Consider the following 11,300-nt stretch of genomic DNA (forward strand, 5'->3'; position numbering starts at 1 on the left):
TCATTAATGAATTTAATAAACACTACTCTGCTGCTCTCTAACAGGGTACCAGGTTAGGTTTACCTGAATAATATCTGTTCATAACACAACGATGACCATGAATCTGCAGAGGCCAATCAACTCTGGCAAATCTACCATACTTCCATTGGTTGTTTCCATCTCCGAAATGACTATCTAATTCATGTTGCTCTCTTCTCTTCTTTTCTACCCCCTGTCATATCACATCTCCTGACTCAGCTGATAAAGCCGATAAATGATAAAGACTCATTTTCTTTTAGGAAATCAGTACAGTTGGAACTTTCCCACCTTCCCGTCCTGAACATTACTGTCTTTCCTGTCTTTGAATCTGTACTCTCTCTTTTGACAAAGGGTGAAACAATCTGCCCTTTTCAAGAACTTCCTCTTCCCCTGTGTCGTGGATCCCAATGACAGTTGTCTTCAAAACCTTTCTTCCTGTGTTTATCCTTTCTCTCCTGTCTCATAGGTTTCTTCCTTTTACTGAATTGTTCTTACTAGTATACGGACATACTTGTACCTTTCAACTGAGAAAAGAATGCTCTATTTAGCCCTTATTTGCCGTCAGCTATCACTCTCAAAACTCTTGCTCTTCACTAAAAAACTTCTTGGGTTTTCTGTAGTAACTGCCTCTATTTTGTCATCACTCATGCTCTCCTCAATCCACTCCCATCAGACTTATGTTACGGGCAATCCTTTGAAACTACATTTGACAGGATGGCCAACAAAGTCCTTTTCTCAAATCCAGTGATCACTCTCTCTGATGCTGACTTCCCAGCATTTGACGTAGTTGACCACTCCCTTCTTTTTGAAGCACTTTCTTCTTTTAGCTTCCATAACATCACTTATTCTTGGTTTTCTCCTACTTGGTAGTCACTAATTCTCTGTCTCTCTTACCTTTCCCATTGGGCCTTGAGTGTGAACTGACGGTAGGCTTTTCCATTTGCATGTCCATGTTAGGCAAATGGCTTGTATGCTCTCAAATATCTCTAGCCCAACCATTCTCCAGAAGCCACTCACCTACTCAACACGTCATGTATAATCTAATAAATATCTCAAACTTAAATTTTTTCTACTCTCTGTTTCTGTAATTTTGACCTTTTTTTTCTTTTTTAAAAAAGATTTCACAGTTAAATGATACCATGCAATATTTTTGTCTTTCTCTCTGGCTTATTTCACTTAGCAAAATGATCTCAAGGTTCATCCATGAATATTGCAAATGGCAGGATACCCTTCTTTTTTTAAGGCTGAATAATGTTCTATTCTATATATACACTCTATTTTCCTTTTTTAATGTTTATTTTTGAGAGAGAAAGAGAGAGAGAGGAGAGAGAGAGAGAGAGACAGGGCACGAGCAAAGGAGGGGCAGAGAGGGACACAGAATCTGAAGTAGGCTCCAGGCTCTGAGCCATCAGCACAGAGCCTGATGTGGGGCTGGAACCCACGAACTGTAAGATCATGACTTGAGCCAAAGTTGGACACTTAACTGACTGAGCCACCCATTTGCCCCATATACATTCCATTTGCTTTATTCATTTTTCCATCAATGGACGTGTAGGCTGCTCCCATACCGTGACTGTTGTGAGTAATGCTGCTATTAACATGGGAGCACAGCAATCTCTTTAAGATAATGGTTTCCTTTCCTTTAGATATATACCTAGAAGTAAGATTTCTGGATCATATATATGATAGTCTATTTTTAATTTCTTGAGGAATCTCCATACCCTTTTCCATAGTAGATGTACCAGTTGACTGTCCTGCCAACAGTATATGTGCTGCAGAAGCAAACACAATAGTCCTGCCAAGTGTGTATGAGAATTCCCTTTTCTCCATAGCCTCACCAGCATCTGTTATCACTTGTCTTTTTGATAATAAGTGTGGGTGACATCCCCTTTGATGTTTTCTTTGGAGAAACATCTATTTAGGTCTTGTGCCTGTTTTTACTTATTTATTTATTTATTTTGCTATTGAGCTGTATAAGCTTTTTGAATATTGACCCTTACCAGATATGTGGTTTACAAATATTTTCTCCAATTAATTAGGTTGCTTTTCATTTTTTAAGTGCTTTCCTCTGCAAAGAAGCTTTCTTGTTTGATGTAGACCCACTAGTTTATTCTTGCTTTTGGAGTATTTGGTTTGGAGTCAAATCCAAAAAATATATTACCAAGATTGATGTAAAGGAGCTTACACTAATGTTTTCTTCTAGGGGGTTTACCATTTCAGGTCTTACATTAATTTTCAGTTGATTTTATGTATGTTGTAAGATAGTGGTTATTCAGTTTTCTCAGCACCATTTGTTGAAGTGACTGGATGTTCTTGGCTCTTGGCTCCTTTGTCTGAAATTAACTGACCGTAAACCCATGGGTTTATTTCTGGGCTCTCTATTCTGTTCTATTGATCTTTTTATGTCATCTCCATGTTGTTTTGATTAGTATAGTTTAACAATGTAGTTCAAAATCAGAAAGTGTGATGATTCTAGTTTTGTTCTTTCTCAGGATTGCGTTGGCAATTCGGGCTCATTTGTGGTTCTATACAAATTTTTGGATTACTTTTCTATTTCTTTGCAAAATGTCATTGACATTTTTATAGGGATTGTATTGAATCTTTAAATCATTTTAATGTGTGAATATATTAACAGTATTAATTTCCAGTCCATGAGTGTGAAATATCTTTCCATTTATTTATGTCTTCAAAACTATAGAGTGGCTGATGGATTAGAAAAAAAAAAAGACCCAGGTATCTGTTGCTTACAAGAGACTCTTCTTAGCTTTAAGGACCAACATAGACTGGAAGTGAAGAGATGGAAGAAGTATTCCATACATATGGAAACCAAAATAAAGCAGGGGTATCTCTACTTAGGAAAAAAATAGACCTTAAACCAAAGGCTGTAACTAGAGACAGAGATGCCCTTTATATAATTCTAAAGGGGTCAATTCATCAAAAGGATATAATACTTATAAATATTTATGCACCAAACATAAAGCACCTAAATATATAAAGCAAATATTAATAGATCTGAAAAGAAAAATAGACAGAAATATAATATTAGTAAGGAACTTCAATACCCCACTTTCAACAATGGATAGATCATCTAGACAGAAAATCAATAAGGAAACATTGTCCTTAGACTACATGTTAGATCAGACAGACTTAGCAGACATTCACAGAACATTCCATCCTACAGCAACAGAATACAAATCGTTCGTAAGCACACCTGGAACATCTTCTAGGATAGATCATGTGTTAGGAGACAAAATTTGAATTTTGTAAATTGAGAGGATTGAAGTCACATCAAACATCTTTTCTGACCATAATGGCATGAAACTGGAAATAAATTACAAGAATGCTGAAAAACTCACAAATATTTGGAGATTAAGCAAATGCTCCTGAACACACAATGGGTCAGAGAAGAAATCAAAAGAGAAATTTAAAAAAATCTTGATACTTTTTTCCAATGAAAATGGAAATACAACATACCAAAGCTTATGAGATGCAGTAAAAGCAGATCAAACAGGAAAATTGATAGTGATAAATGCCTACATTAAGGGAAGGAAAGATCTCAAATAAACAAACTAACTTTATACCCCAAAGAACTAGAAAAAGAACAAACTAAGCCCAGAGTTGCTAGAAAGAAGGAAATAACAAAGATCAGAGAGAAAGTAAATGAAACAGAGACTAAAAAGGCAATAGGAAAGAGCAAAGAAAATAAGAGCTGGTTCTTTGAACTATAAACAAAACAGACAAAGTGTTAGCTATACTTCCTAAGAAAAAAAGAAAGAAGACTCTTTCTTTTGACATAAGCAAAATTATAAATGAAAGAGGAGACATTACAACTGATACCCCAGAAATACAAAATATCATAAGAGACTACTCTGAGCAGTTATATGCTAACAAATTGGATAAATTCCTGGAAATATACAACCTACCAGGACTGAATCATGAAGAAATAGAAAATCTGAACAGGTTAATTATTAGCAATAAGGAGATTGGATCAGTAATCATAAACCTTCCAACAAAGAAAACCCCAGGACCTGATGGCCTCACTGGCGAATTCTATCAAGCATTTAAAGAAGAATTAATACTGATTCTTGTCAAACTCCTCCAAAAAATAGAAGAGGAGGAAATACCCTCAAATTCATTTTATGATGCCTGGCAAGGACATCACAAGAAAAGAAAACTATAGGCCAATATCTTTGATGAACGTACCTACTAAAATCCTCATCAAATTATTAGAAAACTGAATTCAACAATTTATTAAAGGGATCATTCAGCACAACCAAGTGGGATTTGTTCTGGAAATGCAAGGGTGTTTCAACATCTGCAAATTGTGATACACCACAATTAACAAAATAAAGGTAAAAAATCATATGATCATCTCAATAGACACAGAAAAAGAATTTGACAAAATTCAACTTGCTTTTGTGATTAAAAACTCTCAACAAACTAGGTATAGAAGGAACATACCTCTACATAGTAAAGGCCGTATAGAACTAACCTACAGCTAGTACCATAATCAATGGTGAAATGCTGAAAGCTTTTCTTCTACAATCAGATCAGATTCTTTTCTTTTCTCTGTATCCATTATATCCATCAGAATAGTTCTTGGCTCATATATTTCTCCAAAATATATTCTTCCCGATATCCTCAATCATTATCACTCTTACTTTAGACCAAGATACTACTGTTGTGACTCCTGCACTGTTGTAGGACCTTGCCAGTCTCCTGTTTCTGCAGTTTTGTCTTCTCTACAAGTGACTTTTTACGTTCACCCATTCAAATCATAGGAATCAAAGAATACTTCCTTTAAGCCACGGGAAAAAGATATGCTCTTAAAATAAACACTGCCTTTTATTCCATGAAAGACTCAGGTGTGAATGTCTTTGTAGATGCCCCATGATTAGTACAGTTATTTTGCAAATTGCTCCAAAAAATCAAGCTGTCAAAAAGCACAGGGAACAAGTGTCTCCATTTTTATTCTTGGGGAAATAGACTTAGGTTTCAAATATTGTACATACAAATGACATTTTTATTATGATTTCTTTGTTGTGCAAAATTGAGAAACAAGCTTATATTAACGGCTTCCTAGTTAATGGTCAAGGACATAGTCCATTGACTACAATGAATCTTTGTGGATTACCATGATTATAAATAAACAAAAGGCAAGCCACCATTTCTATGATTGTAATGTTCCTCCTATTTAATTTGGTTCTTACAAAAACATCAGATAAATATATCTGCCTCTATTTTCACCGTCTGACCACGATTGTAAACAAATTAGAACCAGTCTCATTTTTATTATTTATAAATAACAATTTTTATAAATAATTCATTATTTTAGTTTGTGGATGAGAAAAACAATTTAACTTAAGGCTAAACAGGAGGAGAAATTAAGGGTATGCATCCTACCCAGATGTATGTTTGCTAGTTTAATGATCTATTTTGCTTCCTGATAGATGTCAAATCAATAGCACTTAAACCGTAAGAGAGCTCAAAGATGAGACACTTCTGAGAGAGAGAGAGAAAAAAAGATTTCTATGAGGGAACGGGGTTCCAAACATATTAAGAAGCAGAAGGAACAGTGGTGAATTTGGTTATGGTATGGAAAATAGGTAACAGGGATTCTGAAGGTGACCATTGGTAACATTCTCACCCAGGTTTGTAGACTAGTGTCCTAAGAAGTCGTCGTGGTCGTTGTCGTCTTCTTCTTCTTCCCCCTCCCCCCTCCTTCTCCTCCTCCTCTTCTTTTTTCTTTTAAGAAGTTTTCTAATTAGTGTCCCTCTAGCAGTGCACATGCATAAGATAGATATTCCTGTTTGTGTATTCTGGGGTCAATTGCTCATTCTGTTTCTCAGTTCTTGGATTCATCCTCCTCAGCCTCATCCTCCTCAGATCTTGGACATTACTAAACTAGTGTCTTTCCCTTTACTCTGATATTTAGCTCCTCTATGTATTAAGTTCAGACTGTCAGAATAAGGGAAGAATAGAAAAAGAAAGCATTAATATTGTGAAATTTCAATTGACTGCATGTCTAAACTGTAAAATGAAGAGCACTTTCAACTTTTGATGTGATTTGCTAAAATTAGATTGTGGTCACAATTGCTTAGCAATAAGTCTATTAAGTGAGGAATACCTATATTTCTGTTCCTTGACAAACCAGCTAACTGGAAAGCAAATTTTTATCAAGGAGTGCATAGTGCTTGTGCTACCAGAAGGGGTATTTTGAAACCCTGCTCATAATGTTAGTATATGTGCTGCCGAAACGAGCACAGAAACCCTGCTCATAATGATAGATATTTAATATATTAAAGGCTACATACAATATTTATGGATATTTTTGAATTCTTGATATAAATTATTTACTATATAGACCTCACTAAAAATTCATTACTAACTTCTTGGTGAGGATGCCATTTTTTTTTAATATACACTTTTGGGCTTTTCCTGTTAAAATATAAGCTAGCTATGCTGTAAGTTATTTTTAAAAAATATCTTGGATATTTCAGTTCCAAACTCCTCCAGTGCTGACTAGGAGGGTCTCTGTTGTTTTTAGCAGTTCTTTTGAAAGAGGCAAATAATAATTCATGTTATTAGTGGTTAGTATAGAATTCTTCTTGCCTTTCAGAATTGGAGAAAGTCCCTTAGGGCTTGAGCAGGGCATTCACATGGCATGGTGAGACTTTTGTGGGGTTTTTTGTTTTTGTTTTGCTTTGTTTTTTTTGTTTTGTTAAATTTGCAGTTAGGCAGTCAGTACATGGGGAAAGAAAAATAGTTCCAGTGCATCCTAGAATTTAAGTATTCTTCTTGAACTCTTCTATTACAGAAAAATGAACATGGGAGTTTTTTCCATTTCCATCCAGCATAGTAGGTGAGGGGTGATGGCTGAGAAAAATATGTGACTTGCATTATTTTGCGGGAAAAGCTAGGAACCCCTGTGAACATTTGAGAAAATAATGTATGCGGATGCTTGAACCTCTCCTATATGCTATATGTCCCCAAATGTCTCACGATATCTATTGCTCCTTTTATATAAACTAACTGTCTTCTCTCTAATCAATGTGAATATTTTTGCTATTTACCTGTTTGGTTCTGTTAACTATTTTACATTTTTGGTTAAAAAAATTCGCTTTGCTGTTATTCAAGTAAGTCACTTTACAGAGATGATATTGTCTCTCTCTTTTTTGTTAAATGTTTTATTGATTTCTGAGAGAGGGAGAGAGACAGTGTGAGCAGGGGAGGATCAGAGAGAGAATGAGACATAGAATCTGAAGCAGGCTCCAGGCTCTGAGCTGGCTGTCAGTATAAAGCCAGATGCGGGGCTCGAACCCGCAACTGTGAGATCATGACCTGAGCTGAAGCCGGCCGCTTAACCGACTGAGCCACTCAGGTGCCCCAGAGATGATATTGTCTCTTAAGCAATGGCTCTCAATATAGTCTGCAAGAGAGTACATCAGAAATTATAGAGACACATAAGATATATATTCCCCTTCCTTGTGTGTGTGTGTGTGTGTGTGTGTGTGTCTATGTGCTTCTGGGTCTTACCCTATTTCTCAGGCAATTCTTATACAAATCACCATGTGAACCCCTCTAACTTATGTCACAATCCAAATCATCACATTTGACCCTTACAGAAAGATAAAGGATATCTTCACTTATATGTTGGGTCAGGTATTCAGATAGTAAAGATTCTTTCTGGGAGTTGTGAAGAGACAGAATTTTTTATCTTTGTGTATAAACATCCTTCTTGGGACTGTTGTCTCTTTTCCAGGATATTCTTGTGAGTTTGGGATGCTAAAATGAGAACAGGTCACTCCAGCGTGTGAGGGTGTGCCGAAATAAGCTCAGAGCTCAGGAGAAAAGAGGCAGGAAATGGTATTGAAGGGGGTTGTCATCTTGGGCAGGTCTTGGGTTAGAGTGGACAAGACCAGATAGGGTCCCCACAGCTTTCATGAAATTCAGGGAGTGAAATTTGTCCAGTAATAAGATGTTTCTTTGCTTGGAGGACATCATCTTTATTGAAAATACTTCTCGGGGAGGGGGCGTCTTGGTGGCTCAGTTGGTTAATCTTCTGACTTTGGCTCAGGTCATGATCTCATGGTTAATGAGTTTAAGTCTCATGTCAGTCTCTGTGTTGACAGCTCAGAGTCTGGAGCCTCCTTCGGATTCTGTGCCTTCCTGTCTCCTTGCCCCTCCCCCACTCTCTCTCTCTCTCTCTCTCTCTCTCTCTCTCTCTCTCTCAAATATAAATACACATTAGAAGAAGAAGAAGAAGAGAAGAAGAAGAAGAAGGAGAAGAAGAAACTCCTTGGGGAAATTGTTGGTGCAGCTAACTAATGTCATAGAAGATAATGTGATATGACGGGTGGTCCTAGGTTCTGCTTCAGGTCCTAGGAGACATGATTAACCAAGTATGCTACAGAGAGAAAATGTGTGTGTTGTGGTTAGCAGTAGGTCCGATGGTGCTTCTGAGTGTGACACTCTCCTGGGAGGCCCTTGACCTTTTTTTTACCTGACATGTCACATTAAAAAAACAAAGCAAAATAAAAATAACAAGATCCAAACCCATTATTTAAAAATCAAGGTTATCTGGGGTGCCTGGGTGGCTCAGTCGATTGAGTGTCTGACTTTTACTTAGGTCATGATCTCACGGTTGGGGAGTTCGAGCCCTATTGGGCTCGTGGCTGTCAGCACAGAACCCACTTCAGATCCTCTGTCTCCCTCTCTCTCTGCCCCTCCCCCGCACATGCTTTCTCTCAAAAATAAATAAGCAAAGAAATCAAATTTATCAGTATTAAAAACCTTTTTAAAGTTTTGTCCTTGATATGTGCTTCTGGACTATCACAATGGACTATCTGCTCCTGAATTTCTGAAATGTAGTTTTGTTTAGGTTCTGTTTGGATCTGTGTTGACTGTGAGAGCTTCAGTACTATACGTGCACAATGCAGCTTCAGCTGCTGAAATGTAGCCTGCACCCCAGAGAGAAAGGAAGCCTTGCAGATCCTTTGCAGGCATGAGCAGACCTGTGGATGGGTTCTCGAACTCTCACAGAGGGATGGTTTAACCCACATTCATCCCATTTAACTTGACCATTTAAAGGGCTGACCTTTTTTAAAATGTAACAACTCAAACAGATTACACATCTCTTTTATGGCTGAACTGCTTTCTTTCTAACTGTTATTTTTTATGTGTGAAAGGCTTTAGATCAGATACTGAGAAGCTCATCACACTAAAGGGAGCTTAATTAACGTCAATGGAAAATTCACAGAGAAAATAAAAGCAGTGAGCAATAGAAAGCACATAGGCTAGATCTAGAAGCCTGTTGGGAATAAGCCCAGGAGGCTTAATGCCTTCAGGACAGTCTATCAGATCAAGGGAGGGAGAATAAAAAGTTGAATCGAAGTTAAAAGAGAAATTCCTCATTGCTAACTCAAAAGTCTGTATTCAGAATATCCTAAAGGACCAGATATCCAATAGAGCCGAATCCCTTTGCTTTTTCCTTTTTTATTTATGTTGAGCTAGATTTTTGTGATGATGTGGCGTGTTATAGAGCAGGCCTCCAAGGAGGCCTTTCACAGGTAGACCTGGGGGCTTCTACTGGGAGTGAAAAGGTGGCTTGGAGTATGATCCCCTCCATGGCCTTTATCACACAAGTATGAGTGCTCTTTTGGGTGAAGCCAGGAGAATCATCAAACTCTTAGCATATGTTGGGTCTGTAGCAATTGTAGTTTCTTTGGGTCATGGTTTTCTTTTGAGTGTCTAATGGTCCCTATCTTAATGAGAACAACTCAAAAGGCTGAATCTAACAAGATGTTTAACATTTAAGAATTTTCCTGCAATCTCTGATTATGCTTTCCATTTCTTGATTATGTATTTTCCAAGGTCTAGGTTATAAAACGAATCATACATTTTCCAAATGGCCATTTGACTGTTAGGGCTTCTGATAGAAACTCCTACAGATTTTTGTGCATGTTACATAGATTGCTGTGGGGATGTCAAGAGCTTGCGGTCTTTTTCGTAACATAGCAACAATTTCAGGCGTGACTGTTGCTCAGCACACTCAGCAAAACAGCGTGTTCAGTGCTTTCCTGTAAGGCAGTAGTGGCTGAGCCAGTCTGACTAAGGCCCGCCCTTGACCGATTATGCTGTTGGAGGTGCTAATCACATGGAAGGTAACTGAACCCTCCTTCCAAGGATTCCCCTCTTGTTGCCTTAAGAATGAAGTTGTGTTTGGCGCACGGGGCGCCTGGGTGGCTTAGTCGGTTAAGCGTCCGACTTTCGCTTAGGTCATGATCTTGCAGTTCGTGGGTTCGAGCCCCGCGTCGGGCTCTGTGCTGACTGCGAGCTCAGAGCCTGGAGCCTGTTTCAGAGTCTGTGTCTCCCTCTCTCTCTGACCCTCCCTGCTCACGCTGTCTCTCTCTCTCTCTCTCCTAGAAATAAATAAAAAAATATTAAAAAAAAAAGAAAGAATGAAGTTGTGTTTGGCGCACCTGGGTGGCTCAGTTGGTTAAACAACTGGCTTTGGCTCAGGTCATGATCTCATGGCTTGTGGGCTCAAGCCCCATGTCAGGCTCTGTGCTGACAGCTGGGAGCCTTAAGCCTGCTTCAGATTGTGTCTCCCTCTCTCTGTGTACCTCCCCTGCTCATACTCTATCTCTCTCTCAAAGAATAAATAACCACTAAAAAAATATTTAAAAAAGAATGAAGTTGTGTTTAAAGGTTTTTGTTATTATTCATGTCTACAATGTGAAACACATTTTATGATATTACGAGATGCCAGTTTAATTTAAGATGCCAGTTCCCAAAATGATTGAATATTTACTGAAAAAGGAGAGCTGTCTGTCCATTAGTGTGATTGTCTGGACATTATCTTAGAGTTATTGATTTAATTTGCTCTATTCCTCTTCCCTCAACAGTGATTTTTCTAAAACAAGGCAAAGTAAACCCAAATCAAATCCAATGAAGGCAAGACAAAATAATTCTGTAATAACAAGCTGCTAACATTTGGACATTTCCACTATTTGTTTGCACAAACAAAACTAAGCATTTCACTGATGTCATCTCATTCTTGTGAACCCTAGGAGTTATCTCCATTTTGCCAATGGAGAAACTGAGGCTTCAAGAAATTAATGATTTTATCAAAACCACAGAGAAAGTTAGCAGTGGGATGTGAGCCCAGGTCTATCAGACTTCAAAACCTGTTCTACCAGCCACTTTCTCTCTTTCTTTGAAAGGTGTGATTTGTCATTGTATAGTCAGTGCCCAGCACAGGGGCAAACGTTAGGCAAACA

The sequence above is a fragment of the Crocuta crocuta genome, unplaced genomic scaffold, assembly GCF_008692635.1.
Source record: "Crocuta crocuta isolate KB4526 unplaced genomic scaffold, BGI_CrCroc_1.0 scaffold346, whole genome shotgun sequence".
NCBI lineage: Eukaryota > Metazoa > Chordata > Mammalia > Carnivora > Hyaenidae > Crocuta > Crocuta crocuta.